Source organism: Montipora capricornis, chromosome 3, assembly GCF_036669925.1.
Source record: "Montipora capricornis isolate CH-2021 chromosome 3, ASM3666992v2, whole genome shotgun sequence".
In the NCBI taxonomy this organism is placed as follows: Eukaryota; Metazoa; Cnidaria; class Anthozoa; order Scleractinia; family Acroporidae; genus Montipora; species Montipora capricornis.
The window spans coordinates 60,069,980-60,087,479 of NC_090885.1; the positions used below are offsets into that span (position 1 = coordinate 60,069,980).

At 36.3% G+C, this 17,500-nt stretch overlaps 1 protein-coding gene across 3 annotated transcripts in view; it reads left to right on the plus strand.

The window, feature by feature from the left end:
* The window catches only part of LOC138043564 (uncharacterized), a 65,654-nt gene that overhangs the window by 12,737 nt on the left and 35,417 nt on the right, over window positions 1–17,500 (plus strand). The gene's annotated exons all lie outside the window — the stretch shown is intronic.

A 17,500-nucleotide genomic window follows, 5' to 3' on the forward strand; every position in this document is an offset into this window, starting at 1 on the left:
CCAGTTTTCTTTACTCGACGGCTTTTTCCGTTTTTTGAAACTCCTAGACCTAGTTTCTGCTTTGTATTGATAACATTTCTTGCCAACCAATGCCCCCATTGTCTTTCATTATACGGTACGTTGTCTAAAGCTTGAACCATTTTCCTATCTGCTTTGTTTTTACATTTCCTATCATCCTTGCAGACGGAATAATCAACATCGTGTTGCATTGCTATTGCATCAGTTCTTCCAGTTGGCATATCATATATTTCTAATATTTGACCAGTTTTTGGGTCATATTTCAGTTGATTTTCCAAATCATTATAAGGTCCTGTGTATTTATGACCGGGTAGTGTCCATCCGCTTTTTGGTTTTGGTAATTTACCAATAGCTTTGTGAATATCAAGAGCACCGCCATCAAGATCTTTTCTGTTTGTTGTGTAATTTTTTGTTTGGTCTTATTTTTGTTGACAATTGATTTAAAGCTTCTGATCCCACTTTATGCAAAACAGGATTCAATTTTCTTAAACTGTAATCAATTGCTTTTTTCTGCAAATTTGGATCTCTCATCAATTCGGAAGTGTAATATCTTCCCATTTTGACTCCTTTTTTTGCTAAATAAGGCACACCTTTTGTTAGGAACAATTCAGTTCCAGTGTTTGCTAAATCTGACATGATCCCTTTGCCTGCCATCTCTGACAGGCTGTTTAGTTTCCCTGTTTTTTAACGAAACGAGTTTTAGTAATGCCGCATTCAGCACAAGTGCAAAAGAACATTAGTCTGCCATTTTTAGTTGTTTTGTAACCTGAAGGCTCAGTACATTCAGTCACTTTCTTTTGTTTAACACAATATGATTTCATAATATATATAAGTTAGATATTTCTGAAATAATGTTCGATAAATGTCTCATTTTTCATTGTATCATTTATGTCGAACACTTGTAATAAATCATAATACGAATTACCCTTATTCATTTCATTTAGAAAGTATAAACAGAAATACCCGCAAGTTGTTGTTTGTATGTTTTGTATCTGATTGTTTTGATGTAACAAAGTCAGATTTTTCTTTTTGGCATGATTTACCATTTCTTGAAAAGGTGGCATACCAAACGAATCGAAATAATTGATCACTTTATCTTTCACATAAGTGGCTACCCAGTGACTTCCACTCATATATGCAGGTTCAAGATTGTAGATGAATAACGCCTGTTTATGGTTATGTGGAACATTTTCGTCTCTTGACAGTACATCATTGATCGGTATATTCAAATATTTACACCATTTTATTAGATCGTGGTTGGACATAGGTATGTTTTTGTGAAATTTCGGTTTCACAATATGTCTCCTAGAATTGGGATTGAATTGAATGGTGAGTTTTTTCCCAATAGTAGTCCCTGTCCTTTTTTTTTGGCCGAGGTTTTTTTTTACCATTACCAGTCACATATGGTGGATAACTGTAAAATGGAGGGGGCATTCCCATTCTAGGTGCTCCTGTACCATTTTTGAACCAAGGTGGTCTACCTATCCTCGGTGCTCCTTTTCCAGTCATCTTTTTCACAAGATCCAAAGCCAAAGGAATTCCAATGCTAGCTAACAAAGTGCCTAAAAATCCACCTGATTGTGTTTTAGTTGGTTTTATACGAACACCTGAACCCGTTTGAAGGGCATTTACTATATCCTGTTTTTGTTTCGTCGATAAAAGATGTTTATATTCTATCAGCTTATTAATTTTATCTTGGGGTATAAGGAAACCACCAGTCTGTTGACCGGATCCAATCAATTTTTTAGCTCCGGCTTCTGCTAAACCACCAAGAGCACTCAACCCAAGGGTTTTACCAATAGCTGGAAGAGCTCTCATTCCAAGTGACAATACGGTACTCAAAAGACTTCCACCAACTTGTTTCCTGATATTCGTTTTGGCTAATTTGATGTCCATTCCTTTGTTCAATTTTCGATTTTTTTGTAATCTTTTTTTTTACCATTGCTGGAACATAAAGAGTGTCGTTTCCATTAAGAGAATCATTCGTTAGTCTTAGAACAATTGTTTCCCTTTTATGGTAAGCATTACTCAGATTTTTTTTTTTGATTATCTGAAAGTTTTACGTTGATTTCATAAAGTTCAGTCATATAATATATGTTATATAATTCCAGTTACAAAACATATACAAATAAATAGCAGTCATTTACTTGATTTCATATTACTATTTCATTTGTGGGCTTAAACTATCACCAGTTCATTTCCAACTTTGTCAATAACAACCGACTCTTCGTACAATACAACTGCATGGACATTGAAATCTGCTGCACTATTAGCATTGAGTTTGTACCTAAAAATCAACTGTTTAGGATCTCTTGTTACTTTCTCTGCTTGATATGATAGATCGAAATAGATTAGTGGATACAGGCTGTTATAATTGGCAAGATTCAACTGGGTTCCGGTGTTGTAATCATTTTTTCGCATTGCATAAGACATCAGATCATTGAAAATTCTCACTTTGTTCTCACTGTCATATTCCGTTTCTGGGTAGAAAACACCATTACCATATTCGAGTCTGCATGTTGTCAAATAACTGTTTGCGTTTGCTGCATTTAGTTTGAAGGTATCAAGTAGATATGGATTTTGAGTTGCAACTCCGGTTTTAGCCCGTTGTAAATAAACGAAAATTGCTTTGACATTGTCAATACTGGAAGAAATCTGAAAAAAACCACTGACTCTAGCTGGTGCTGACACTGCATATAGTTCACGCTGATACGTCCATTTGTCCTGTTTCAAAAAAGAACCAATAAACTTATCATACAGACTGTCTTTTGGAGTCAGTTTTGGAACCCATAGTAGAAATCTGTCAATTACTACTCTGCCGGCATCTACTCCTGCTGCCATATTGATGAGTTCATTGTCGTTCTGGAGATTCAAATTGAATTGTAACTGCATAGGAACCAACATTTTATCCTGCAACTCTTCAAAAAAACTGTAACGATTGAGAGGTATGATCAAATTCACATCTTTTAATCCTCCTGTCCCATCATTATTAACAGTTTGTGTAAGCACTCTTCTGGCCTCAAATCCTAAATTGGTATTGGCTGTCGTATCATTCGTGTCTAAATACCAAAAACTGTTTTTAGCTACACTTCTCGAGTAATCATCAGAATATTCCAACAGATTCTTCACAAAAGTAACCTTATGTAGATTGTCAGTGTCATAAACAATTTTCCCAGCACTTTTAATCATCATATGTGAAATAAATGAATGAGATCCGTTTATCACCGTTATTCTATCAGCTGCTGCGTAACCGGATCCATCTGCTGTTTTTTGTAACTGGAATTGAATCTCGAAATAAGCATTGTACCAATCATAGAAAGAACTTCGGTCGTTGATGGTGAATCTGTAACCATTTTTCTCCTGATGTTGATTGTTAGCAGGGGTTCTAATTACATCATCAAGTTGGAAACGCACCAACTCATTTCTTTGCAAAAATTCACTTGTTCTAAAAGCCATTTATACTATTGTATTATATAATTTTGCTGTCATGTCATTTATTCGAATACTCAACGCCTTCTTTTCATACCTGATCCTGATATCAATCTGTTGAGGATCATATCAGCACTTTCATCTTGCTGTTTAATGGGCGAAGATGGGGCTATTGCCCTTTGTGCCGTAGCTCCTTTTCTCAAATTTGCCAATTTTTTCATTATTAGGTCTCCTGACTTTTCTGCCACCGTCTTACCAATTTTATCACCTGCATGGGAAACCCCTGATTCTAATGCCTTCTTCGCTATTGGCTTGGCGAATTTCTTGAAAACAGATGATGCCACACTCTTCAACGGTTTAAAAATATTGTCAACGATAAGTCCAGACCCTTTGTGTTGAAAAACGAATCTACCAAGTTTTGGATGACAGAACCTCTTGAATTCATACGGTTTCATTTATACTTTTATGTTACATTATTATATGCTTTTTAAAATCAGTGAAAAAGACGTATCCGCTCCATTTAGATCGAGCAATCTTCTTTTTCCATCTGTTATCCACATTCTGATTGATGAAATTGTAATTTTATTAACTGGATTAAATGTGACTCTTCTTGGTTCTAAGGTAAAGCTATAACTTGGTCGTAGTACACTGGTTGAGAATGAATAAATGATGTCTGTGTCTTCACCGTCTACAAGCGATTCATTTATCAAATCACAATGAATATTGAGTATGTCTGTGTCTTGACTCAGATTCGGCACTCTTGTTCCAACATGCGTTCCACTTGCTAATATCTTTTTGTCGAAACCGATCAGTTCATTAAAATTGCTTGCTGTCAAATCAAGCCGGTAATTATTAGCCAATACAACCGTGACCCTAAATGTTGTGTCATCGAATTCAAGAGTTATCGGATACGTATCACCGGTTTTTGTCTGAGTTTTTATGTATTTTTCAAAGTCCGTATAATTCCATACCCCAGCTGGAAATGCTATGTTTTTAAAAGTTGAACCATTATCTGAGCTATATTTGATCAATTGATTTTGGTATCCCGGATTTACATTAAACCATGTGAATGACATGTTGATGACTCTGTTAAGACCAACAACATATCGCTTGTTACTGTCTAGAATTATAGGTCTGGTAAAATTTGTTGTGAAATTTTCTGGTTTATTATCCCCTTGATTTTTTACACTATAAGATGCCAAGACTATCTCTCGTTCCATTATATAATAAAGCTACATTAAATTTTGAAATATTGTTTGTATAATTTACCATATTGTGATTTGTTAATTGACGACATTTTTAATAATGTGTCCAATATAGAAACACCCATATTTCGCATGTCAATGCTTGTATTACCAGCCAATATCTCACCAATGATCAAATCCAATTTTTTTATGAGTTCTTTCGGTTTGTTGAAAAATATCACATTACCACCTTTTTGTTTTTTCCTACCAGAACCTTTTATTGTTTCGATTTTATTTTGATAATGTTTTATGTATTCATTTAGAGTTCTCATAGCGCGATCCACTCTTTTGTTTTCCTCTTGCCTATCAGCTTCCGTTATAGTCCCACTTTTGTATTGCTTTGTAACGTTTGCTTTGTAGGCTTTAAATTGATTTCTTCTAAATTTAGCCGCATTGACAATCTTATTGAGATATTTTTTGTTTTTTCGTTCAGTCATTTCTTGTTGATTTATTACCTTTTCAACAGAATCATAATTTGGTATACCAAGATCACCTAATATCTCATTATCCATATCTTCATCATCTAATCCATAATCTATCTCATCGTCGTCGTCATATTCTGGTGGTAATTCTGGTTCTTCAGGAAAGTACTTAGGATCAACATATATCTCTTTTTTTCCTTCCAGAAGATCTTGTAAAGATTCTTCATATGTTGGTGGTTTTGGCACCAGTTGTTTTTCTTGCTGTGGCAAAACAGGTTGTTCAAATAGATCATCCAAACCCATGTCCTCAACTTCATCCTCTATATCAATGCCGTAATCAGGAACTTCTCCTTTCTTCAGTGGTCGTTTTTTCCTTGGCAACCTTAAAACCTGATTACTATCAATAACATCATCTAATTTACTTGTAATTGGTTTGAATACTTTTGAAAATCCCTGTTGACTGGTCTGCTGACCAATATCATGCTTTTCAATTGCATTACGGACATAATTGATCTTATTCCCTAATTCAGATTTACTCTTTGCGAGTTCTTTCCACTTAAGTAAACTCATTTATTGTTATATTGTTACGTTACATAAAATGGAAATTCATATATAAAAAATAACGTTTAACACCATGTTGAACACCATGTTGAACACCATGTTGAACACCGTGTTATACACCATGTTATTGAAACAATATACCCATATAATATAAAAATGAAAATACCAAATTATGATACTGACGATAAAGTCACATCCAATTTCGAACAATTATATGATTTTATGCCTGATCGACGCTTCTGCATGCTGATTTGCGGACCTTCTGGTTCGGGAAAAACAAATACACTTATGCATATGATTTACAATTTATTGTACTTTGATAAAATATACCTTTATGCAAAAAACTTAGAGCAGTCAAAGTATCAGGATCTCATGGATGAGTTCGAACCAATGAGTGATGAAGCTGGTTATGATGTTATTGAAGCACTCAATGATCAAATTATTCCTGTAAATGATCTTGGTAGTGGAAATCAGAAAATTGTAATATTCGACGATTTTGTATGTGATAGAAACCAAAAGCCATTAGTTGACTATTTTATACAGGGGAGACATAAAAACTGCTGTGTTATATATTTGAGCCAAAGCTACTATAAGACACCAAAAGATATTAGATTAAACTGCTCACATTTTGCCATTTATGATTTCCCGAGTACTAATGAAAAAAGTCTCATATGTCGTGAAAACAATGTCTAAAAAAAATTATACGAGAAAGCAACTAGAGACCCTTTTGGTTTCATATATATTGATAAACCAAATAAACAAGTAAAGATGAATTTTGATGAAGAAATATAAATCAATTATATAACTCAATTATATATATATGAGTTACTCAAATGGTAAATTACCTGAAGACACATTTTCACATGAAAAAGTTATTGAAATAGTGAAAGGATTGCCTGGTGTTGGTTTTAAACTAACAGATGACGGTGATTACGATATTCAAAATAAAAAACTGAGGAATGTAGCTTCACCGCAAGCGAATACCGACACAACCACTAAGAGTTATGTTGATTCAGAGGTTTCTAAGACATTAAAATTGGACGGAAGCAATGCAATGACTGGAGCCCTCAATATGGATAATAGACGGGTTGAGAACATCGCTCCTGCTAGGCATGGTCAAAGCGATGCTGTGAGCAGTTCACATTTGCATAGTTTTTATATGAATCTCAATACAAATGATGGTAAAATAAAATTGCAAAATCCAATTGACATGAAAGATCAAAAAATAACCGATTTAGCCGATCCAACCATTGATCAAAAAGACGCAATGTCATACGATTTTTTCACCAAAAATTATTTGAGAATCAACTCTCGAAACGATGTCGACATGCTTGGTAGGCGGTTTTTCAATTTACGAGAACCTCAATTTGAGGATCAAATATTCAACATCGCGCAGGGCAATACAAGATTCATGCGTCATGACGGTGCAACAATAGATATGAGGAATAAAAGAGTTGTTAATGTAGCCAACCCAACAGGGAACACTGACGCTGTCAATAAACAATACCTTGAAACACATACCACAAACTTGAAATTGGGAGATTATGTGAAAAGAGATGGGACAGTTTCTGTGACTGGTGATTTTGACTTTGGTGACAATAAAATTACAAAGGTTGGTAAGGGTTCACAATCGACTGATGTAGTGAATAAAGGATACATTGATACTGAGCTAGCCGCCAAACCAAATGTCAATCAGGTTGTATTACGGGATGGTACTCAAGAAATGAATGCAAATCTGAACATGAACAATAACAAGATTATTAATCTTGCTGATCCAACAGGTATAAATGATGCCACAGGAAAAGGTTACGTTGATCGATTATTTTTGGATTCGCTTCGTTTAGATGGTTCAGCTCAAATGACTGGAAATTTAGACATGAACAATCGACGAATAAAAAATTTAGCTGACCCTATAAATTCTAAAGATGCTGTGAACAAACAATTTTTAGAAACACACACTACGAACCTGAATTTGTCCGATTACTTAAAAAAAGACGGTTCTGTTATGCTGACTGGAAATTTGCACATGAACAATCAACGAATAACGAATCTCGGAAACGCCACACATAATCAAGATGCCATAACTTTGAAGCAAGTAAATGATGCTTTTTCAACTATAAGTACTGAAAATAATAAATACACAGACCAAAAAATAGCTGAAAGTCTTATTAGTACACATCAAAACCGTAAAAATGTGTTAAAGTATGCAATGGATGATGGGGAATTTACAGAAGATTATGGAATACAGGATGCCAATTTAATCGCCTATAATGACTCACCTCATAAAACGAACAAAAAAGCATTCTCTTTGAAGGTTCAAAAAACAAATGACGGATCTAGTCTGTTTAAAGGAAGGTTTGATTTTAATTTGTTCAAGATGATACGTGATGATTTTAGTGATAACTACACTGTTTGTATTGAAGTATATTTCGAAAAAGATGGTAGACATGACACAGAGTTCAACAGATTCAACATACAATTTGAAAGACTGAACATGAACATCGACAATTACAACACAATAAAAGTCAATACTGATTATAAATATTATCGAAGTATATTGAATTTGAGTCCTGATGGTACTTCTAAACAAATCCAAAGAAGGTTATATGTAACTGTTCAATCTACTTATGACAACCTTAGTCCTAGTCTGTTACCTTTATACGTTCTAATTTACGGCATTAAAGGTGAAGCTAAAAACGATCTCGATTTTACGATCTATGATTACGAAAAAGCTTATGAGGTTGCCAACAATGAATTTCAAATGCATGTACCAATCGATATGAATAACAACAAAATAACAGGTTTATCATCACCTGTCAATGACACGGATGCAGTCAATCTGTCGTACCTTTTTAACACAAATCTTGTATCTTATTTATGGGGAGAAACATCAAGAGCTTCAGTTGTTACTGAATGTATTTTTACACTCATTGGAGGGTATGTAGCAATGCCAACAGATATGTACATCGCAGCTGTAACTTTGATTACTGATAAATTATATCCCCTTTCAAGCAATCATAGGCTGACAATAGAAACAACAAATACATCCGTTTATAATCTCGATTTTTCTTCAAAAAGAAGCATCGCTGTAAACATTAACAGACTTTTCTCGAATATCCAAAAATTAAAAATTACATATTCAGGCACTGCAGACTCAAGAAAATTTCATTTTATAATTTCACATAAGTCTTTTGGTCGTTAAAATAATATGGCATTATACGTTGAAAAAACAATAGTAGACCATCATACTGTCTTAATGCAAAGGTATAATATAACGTAAATATATATGTATATCAATTTATTGCTTGAATATGTGACATACAATTTTGAAAAAACAAAGGAAAAACATCCAAACATTGACGATAAAATATTAAAATCAGCACTTGTTTACAGATACCTGCATTTTTATCATCTCGAAAGAGATATATCTATAAATAAGATTCTTGAACTCAATAATGGTGAAATAGGTCTTCTTGGATCAGGTAGTGGCTGTCTAACATGGTTACTTGAAAAGATCTTCGGTTGGATTGATATATTAAATTCACATAGTGTATTACATGATGCTTCCGGGAGGTTTTATGTCCACCATAAGCTCGGTAGAGGGTACACTTATGCTATTTCAGAAAAATACACAACTAAACTGATTAAAAGATCACCTTTTTGTGGCCAAGTCAGTGGTATACTATATTGTCTATGCAGACGATTAACAATCTAAACTATAATCATGGCAGATCGAAAAAAGAGAATATTCAGCTGGAACCATATTTCAGATTCACTGACTGAAGATCAGGTTGACGAACTAAAGAGCTATTATAAAGCGTATCATAGGAAATGCTGGGCTTACAAGCAGGCTGTAAAACGGTTCAAAAGATTTAAATTGATAGGTAATAGTATTTCTGTTCTAACTGGAGCAGGTGGTTTGGTTTCGGCTGTTGTAACTGGCGGTATAGCCCTAGTAGCAATAAGCACTTGTGCTTTGTTAATCAAGTCTTACATGGATTTCCAATCACTGGATCTTAAAATACAAAATTGCACATACGCATACCAAAGTTATCAACATCTATTGAATTCAATAAAAGACATGTTGAGAAGCGGTGAATTTCAACCATCGTTTCACACACAATTAAAAAATGTAGATGATTTTGTAACTGATGTTTGTCCTAGTGTTGACAAATTCTACGCAAAATACAATGACAAATTCATTCCTTAACTATCACATTTATTTTATCGAATGATAATGCTAGGATGTCTTGCCAATATCGTTTATAACTTTCAAGTGACTTTTTAGACTTTGATGTCTTGACCTTTTCATAAGGAAGATCAAGCATTTTAAATATTTGTTTCAAAATGAAATTTATGTTAATCATACGCTTTCTGTCTATATTCACAGATTTTACGACCTTACCAATTTCATCAAAAATTCTCAATATCTGATCTCTATTTTTCACGGTTATCTGAAAACCATTTTTTACAGCTATATTATTCATTATGTTTTCTATATGATATTTTCTTTGGTAAACACTTTTACGATGGAATCTATGCTTATTTGAGTGAAAATCAACAAATTCTATAAGTGGTTTATAGCCATTAACTGTCCCACATTTTTTACAAACTAGCATATTATTGTCATTCACTACATCAGGTTGACTGCAGCATTGCTCAATTTCTTTCGTATGTTTCGAGATTTGCTTATTACAAAATGGACAGATAACTTCTTCCATATTGACAAGTTCTTTATGCAGTTCTTTGCAACTCATTATACTATTATATGAGATATTATTTTAGGTTTTTTAAAAACATATAGTTCCAAAATAAATTTTGCGCTGGACCCATTCTGCCTCGCCACGGCATGGATTCGCAGAAATATAAAACATATAGATTTCCAAGAATATGAGACCGAAAATACGAGATCAATAATAGTAGAACAAAAATAGTAGAACAAAAATAGTAGAACAAAATATGGAAAGCCATTAAATGGAAAGTAGTATGGAGTTGGGTTGGTATGAGAACATTTTTGCAAAAAATGTTCTCGTACCCCCAACTCCTATACTACTCTCGAATAGAGTGTTTAATCTTTATTTAACCACGGTACAATTCATCAGCCATATAAAAACCATATGTACAATTTTAAAACCAAGTGTAGATAAACTATGTAAACTACATTAACTATCTTACTCAATATCATACAATAAAGCTGCTTTCCATGAATGCCGTGTTTAGAATAATGGCTTAGATAACCTCTTTAATCAGACCTTTGAATTGATTGAGGGACGCTGCTTTCCTTAGTTCTAATGGCAAACTGTTCCACAAAACTGCGCCACTATAGCTAAAGCTGTTTTGTAGTAGTTTGTGCGCGGTTGCGGAACATTTACCTTATTCACAGAGTCTCTCAAACAATTACCAGAATCGCGATGGACAAATTTCGAGCAGAGATAATCAGGTGCTAGTCCCTTTAGGGATTTAAATACCATTGTTGCTCTTTCAATTTACCTTTGAGAGACTAGGGTTTTCCATCTTACGAGTTCAAATAAATTGTTGACATCAGCGTCATAGTTAGGGTAGGTCAAGACACGGGCTGCTCTGTTTTGTAGTTTTTGCAGTTTGTCCTATAAAGTTACTCCACAGTTTCCCCAAAACAACATTGCAGTAGTTGAAATGGGACTTTGTGCTAGGGCCTGACAAATAGAATGTAAGGTCCCATAGGGACAAGATGCCTGTTTTCACTCACGTGATCAGTAGCCCTGTTTTTCCTTCGAAACAAAAGAAAACGTTTGAGTGATGATAGAGCTCAATTCCCGGAGACGTCACATGAAAACAGTCTATAGCCGCGAAACGCCAAAGTTATTGAGAGGAATGCGTGACAAACTAAATGTCATGGTAGGGGATCAGGCGTGTTGAATGACGCCCGAGTTGGTGTGGAGTAGATGAAGATGAAGGACCCCATGAAGATCTGAATGAGCATGAAATGAGTGAGGAAGCTAGTGATTCTGATGAAGGCCAGCAAGAATTCCATTCGAATCTCCAAACTGTCCGGTCTTAGTTATCAAATAGAAATGTTCAATTAGAGATTTTCGATTGACGTTTCCAGAGCTATAGCTTTTTGATATTGCAAAATTGCAATTTTAGAGAGGGCTTGTGTGCAAATTCTTCTAAGTTAACTTGGCTTCATTACCAGCTGCTTTACGGAAAATGAGCCCACAAGGTCAGGTGTCTGACATTTGCAGACTGCCGACTGCAGACAAATAGCGCTGATCCCATTTCAAATAGCGCTGATAAACAGTATTTAAGTCTAAGAACTCATTTTAAACCCATTTTAAAACGGTTAGCGCTATTTGTCTGCAGTCTGTAAATGACATACACTGCACAGACACCGCATAAAGTCCGGGTGTACTATATTTCGGCTGGCCAAACCAGCCTTCTTCAGGTACAATGAGAGTTTACAATTTGAATTGCTTCTATGTACATATATATACAGTAAATGGATGTTGACGTAATACTTGAAAGAATGTGATAAAACATGGCAGTTACAGAGATTTTGAATTCAAATACTAAGAGTCACGGAAAAATAACGGAAATCACTCAAAATAATAAACTGAAATCTAATACGTTTCTTCGCGGATATTAAGACCGTTGGGATCAATTGTTCTGCCTTTTAAAATTAAAAAAGCTTCCCTGGCCTTACAGATCGAGTCTCTGTTAGAAAAATTTTTTTCGATAGGAATTAATTGCATGTCCTTGGAGATGTTGTGGGGAGAGGAGAGGAAATGTTCTGCGACTGTAGTAGGTTTGGATTTGGTGTTAGCGTTATCTAAAGTGCGGCGGTGCTCATTAAAACGGTCTTTTAAACGTCGTTTAGTTTCTCCTATGTACTGTAGATGGCATCTGTTGCACTGAATCATGTAGATAAGGTTTTTAGTTTCGCACGTTATGTGGAAATTAATTGAGCGCGTTTCGCCAGTAGAGAAGAAATTGTAGTTTGCTAACACCAAATCCAAACCTACTACAGTCGCAGAACATTTCCTCTCCTCTCCCCACAACATCTCCAAGGACATGCAATTAATTCCTATCGAAAAAATTTTTTCTAACAGAGACTCGATCCGTCCATGGAAAATGTAAGGACAGGTAGCGCAGTTTTTGCCACAGCGAAAAGAACCGGAAGGAAGTGTGGAATTAGAATGAGTTACATTGGGGGACAGTTTAGCTGTAACCAGCAGGTCTCGAAGGTTAGGGGAGCGCCTGAAAGCCACAACAAGTAGATGTAGGAAAGCATTTTTGCAGCGGTCAGAAGAAAGAAGTAGATTGTAGGTCGTTATGAAAGGTATGCGTTTGGGTTTGTCCATCTGTTTAGGTTGTAGGGTATGTGTGCGGGGAATGTCTGCAGCCCGTTGTATTTGTTTAGTAACAAAGCTGCGTTTGTAACCTCGTTTCAGAAGGTTTGGCCAGCCGAAATATAGTACACCACTAAAATCAAATCAAATCTACGTTGTATCGGCTCTTGCTTAAAATATTTCATTTCAAGAGCACGCTTTTAAAAGGTAGTAGTAGAGCAAAAATATGACAGAATTTCAAAGAATTTCAAACCAAATCAGTATACATATGCTCAAAAACGAAAACGGAATGAGAGTCAGTTGTGCGGTATCCGAAAACATAAATGATACAAATTGACTTAATGAAAGGTTACTACCGAAAGAAAGCTACCTAAAGCAGTACGTATGTGCATTTCAGTGAGCTACGGAAAGTTTGAGTCCATAATGTTATCCAATGTTATCCGTTTCATTGTGAACTCATTTTCTTGAGGTATACGTAGTATACGTAGTATACGAGATGTTGTTAACTTGAACTCTAGTAAATATTTCTGTCACGCAAAGTAACGAAAGGTTTCTTTTGTTCCATTTATGCCCTGTATTTGTATCGTTATTGAGGCTTTTCCAGGGTAAATTATGACAAGCGACATGCCCTAAAAAGTAGTGACAAATGACATCCTTTCTTTAAATTTCCGACAGCAACGGTCACAGCAACGTGAAACATTGACAAAGCAGCGACACGAAACCCCCCCCCCCCCCCCCCCCTCCTTTCCTGGCAGTGCCTCGTTATTGTTGCATGAGAAGTGTTTTGTTCTTGTTGTTTCTCTTCGAATAAAGTTGCATCCTCGTTTACAAGACTGTGATAAAAATAGACTTCCAAGGACGATGGTCAGTCGATGGTTTGAAACGCGCAATTCGTAGTAATAATTTACGACGCTGGCACACGTAAAAAGTGTTACCCATGCGGAAAAAACCCCGTACCTGGCACTGTTAAAAGACATTACTAGCAAATGTACTTGCCAAAAATAATTTGGTCACTACGTTTTCTGTTAATTTGGCCTGGACGGGAGAGTGTGGAAGAGGGATACTGAAGGGCTTACTCGCGTCCAATCGTCAGTTACTGCTCATTTTATTTTTAATACATGCGCGTAACGAGATTTTCTTTTTTCTTAATAGCCCTTTTTTCACCCTTACCTGTTTGGCCTCCCATGTGTTTCGATCATCCCTATAACGTTTACGAGATTACTGAGGACAAACCAGTAAAAAAAATTCACTGCCCTTTTAGGAGCCAACCATTAGAATCAAAGTGCCACTGTCGTTACTCGTGGATATGAAAGTTACCGCGATTGTTTAAAATTGGCAGGCTGAAGTTTTCTTTATCCATTAGCATTGATAGTTGGATAATTGTGTAACAGCACGGTGGGCTCTAATATGCAACTAGCATGTATGCATGCATGTATGTGAGGTAATCCCCTTTGCTGGAATTCAACCCTGTGAAATAAGTATACCATTTCTCCAATAGGCATAAGATTACTCTTTCACACATCCTCTATAAAGAGCTGTACCATGTGGTCAAATTTTGTTGCACAGATGACAGGGTAATTTTGAATAAGGTCTGATTTTTGTTGCCACGTCGTATTGTTAATGTCATCAGGTTTAGCAAGTAGAGCAGATCAATTCAGTAATATTAACACTTTTTGCGCCGGTTATACATTCCTCCAACAAACCTTGCGAATATTTATCACTATATTTGATACTGTTACACTTAGAAACAGATGATCTGAGCCATAACTGATCACAGCAAGTGCATATAAATTCAGGGCCATGTGTTATCTTATCACGAAAAAGACTGAATCACTTTTGACATGGAATGTATAGTGGAGTCTTGACCTTGAAAAATTTCAGTTTGGTTTAGCCTTGAGCTCTGCATAGCTTTACTTAAATGGTTTTATGCTTTTCTGTTTTGGTCACTGATATGTTCTGGATTGCTTTTCTTTTCCCTGAACTCTTCAAGTGATTTTGTTCTGTGACCTCAATGGCGGGCGATTGAACTGTCGAGCGAGCTTGATTTGGCAGGTAAATCAGGGACAACGTGTCTATATCTGGAATTCTCTGACTTTCAAGTGCCTTCAACTACATCCTGTCTCCTTCGATTAAAATTTGGTCAACTGTAGCAGTATCCCAGTGCTGCACTGGAAACAACTGTGCACACAACAGCGCTGAAAAACTCATAAAGCAGTATTGCCTTCCCCTGGAAATTTCACTAAAACGTTCGTGATCTTGATGACTACTTCCAGCGATTGATAAAATTGCGTTTAGCCTGATAACACTGTTGAAACGATAAATCAGTGGGCAACCATGTGCGCTGAGCACGCACAATTCGGAAACTACTGCCGCTGATCCACCGTACTGCAGCTACTCAAAATCATCGCCACCGAAAAAAAAAAGAATCGAGAGAGCTCACAGATTATAAAGCGCCCAGGCCCCACGCGGTCTATCAAGAATAATGTTGCTGCTTCGCTAAGGCTTCCCAGCAATAATCTAACTGAAGTGCTGAAACATAGTGTCTTCCATCTAGATGTCCAATGTTCACAGTAGTTCCCTGTTGTCCGCTTATAGGACTGATAATAGTTACTGGTGCCCACCCCTCAATGGATTCATTTATACGCAAACTGCTCGCACAATAAGTGCATCACACCATGTATGTTGCTGTGACAACAAACGCACAATTGCTCGGTAATGGGTCCAATAAATTTTTGACAGTTGTTTCTGATGGATTCAACTCCAGCAGCATGCACATTCATGTGATAGGATCATTGTATAACTGGTGGGCAACAGAAAAAAAGAAGCATGAACCATCTGAGGTACACTCTAGTGCCTTCAATCCTTTTTGAGCTAATCGAGCCCGGCTGCAACAGTGCTAGAGAAGGATTTCTCACTATTGTATGTGCTGTATGTGTACTCGTTCTATGAGCAACAGGACCTGGGTTCGATTCAATGTCTCCTGATATCAAAAGCTTTTCTCTTGATAGACAATAATTCTCATTTTGTTGGTTCAATTTTGTCGAATGCGTAGTAGCAGATTGATCTTGAATACACAATAGAACTGACAAGTCTTTTTTGTGTTTAGCAGTCCTGCGGATAATACGATAAAAATGACGATTAGAATCTCCTACTTTCGAAGATTGTTACGTCTGAGTTGCGGTCTAGGTATAGAGATATAATATTTTCCAAAGGCAAGAGATGAACACTTTCTCAACCCAGACGAGCTCGGTACGTCCTTATTTAAATACTGCACCATACACTTTCTAATTACCTTGTCTTTCTGAAACAAGCTCGACGTTTTCTTGTAAGGAATTAATCGTGGAAGGTTCTCTGTCCCAGGGAGGAGATTGGTACGGATTTCTCATCAGTTTTCGTTTCATAATCAGTGACCGAGTCTTTCGACAGTTCTTCATTATGGTTCACCACACAAGTACTAGTGTCTGGAAGCATGGATTGCTTGGTTGCCTCACTGTTTTTCATGTCACGGATGTTGTTCAAGTTCTATTCATGTGGCTTTGATGACTCATAGCTTGCAAAACTTCGTGATAGCTTTGAAAAACATTGGTATACTTTGAAAGCTTCGATGTTACTCTCCAAATGGAATTTATTTATCCCCCGTGAGCTTAGGGGATGAACAGGCACTGTCTTCTCACCATGTGTCAGACTGTCGATTCCATTTCTACATGTATTAAAGTCTTCGCGTTGGTCAGTGAAAGGCGGTACACAATTAATTGCACCAATCTGTACTTGTTCTGAATATTTTGCTTCACCTTCGAAGAAAGCCATTTCTTTAATTCTTCCGTTTCTTGCTTCTAAATGCAGCGGAAGGTACTCAAACACTTAAATATAAAAGCGACATACAGCAATGGCGGCGCACAACCTCGCGAACAGGAAGTCACAGCTGGCTAAGGTGTGTTGTGATTATCCATCCTGATTGGCTTATTAGATCAGACTTCCGGTTACGCAGGAGTGACACGTTTGCACAAAGAACCTCACCAAAACTCGTGGATATATCCACGAGTAAAAATGGCGAAGGTGGGAGTATTCAGTCTGCAACCTTTTTCTTACTTGCAGGTTATACGTATCTTTTCAATTACGTTTACTTGCAGATTTTTATCAGTTTTAGTTGTGGTTCTTGCCAGTGCATTTCTCCTCTACTCTCGACAGATGTTAGCAGGTATTAGAAGTGTCGTAGATTATTACAACGAATTGCGCGTTTCAAACCATCCACTGACCACCTTCCTTGGTAGTCTATTTTTATAACATACGTATGTAAGCGAGGATGCAATTTTATTCGAAAAGAAACAACAAGAACGAAACAACACTTCTCGTGCAACAGTAGAGATACGAATACACGACATGAATGGAACAAAAGAAACCTTTCGTTACTTTGCGTGACAGAAATATTTACCAGGCTTGAAGGTCAAAAGTCCAAGTTAACAACATATTGTATCAACCTCGTTCCCAGGGTCTTCTC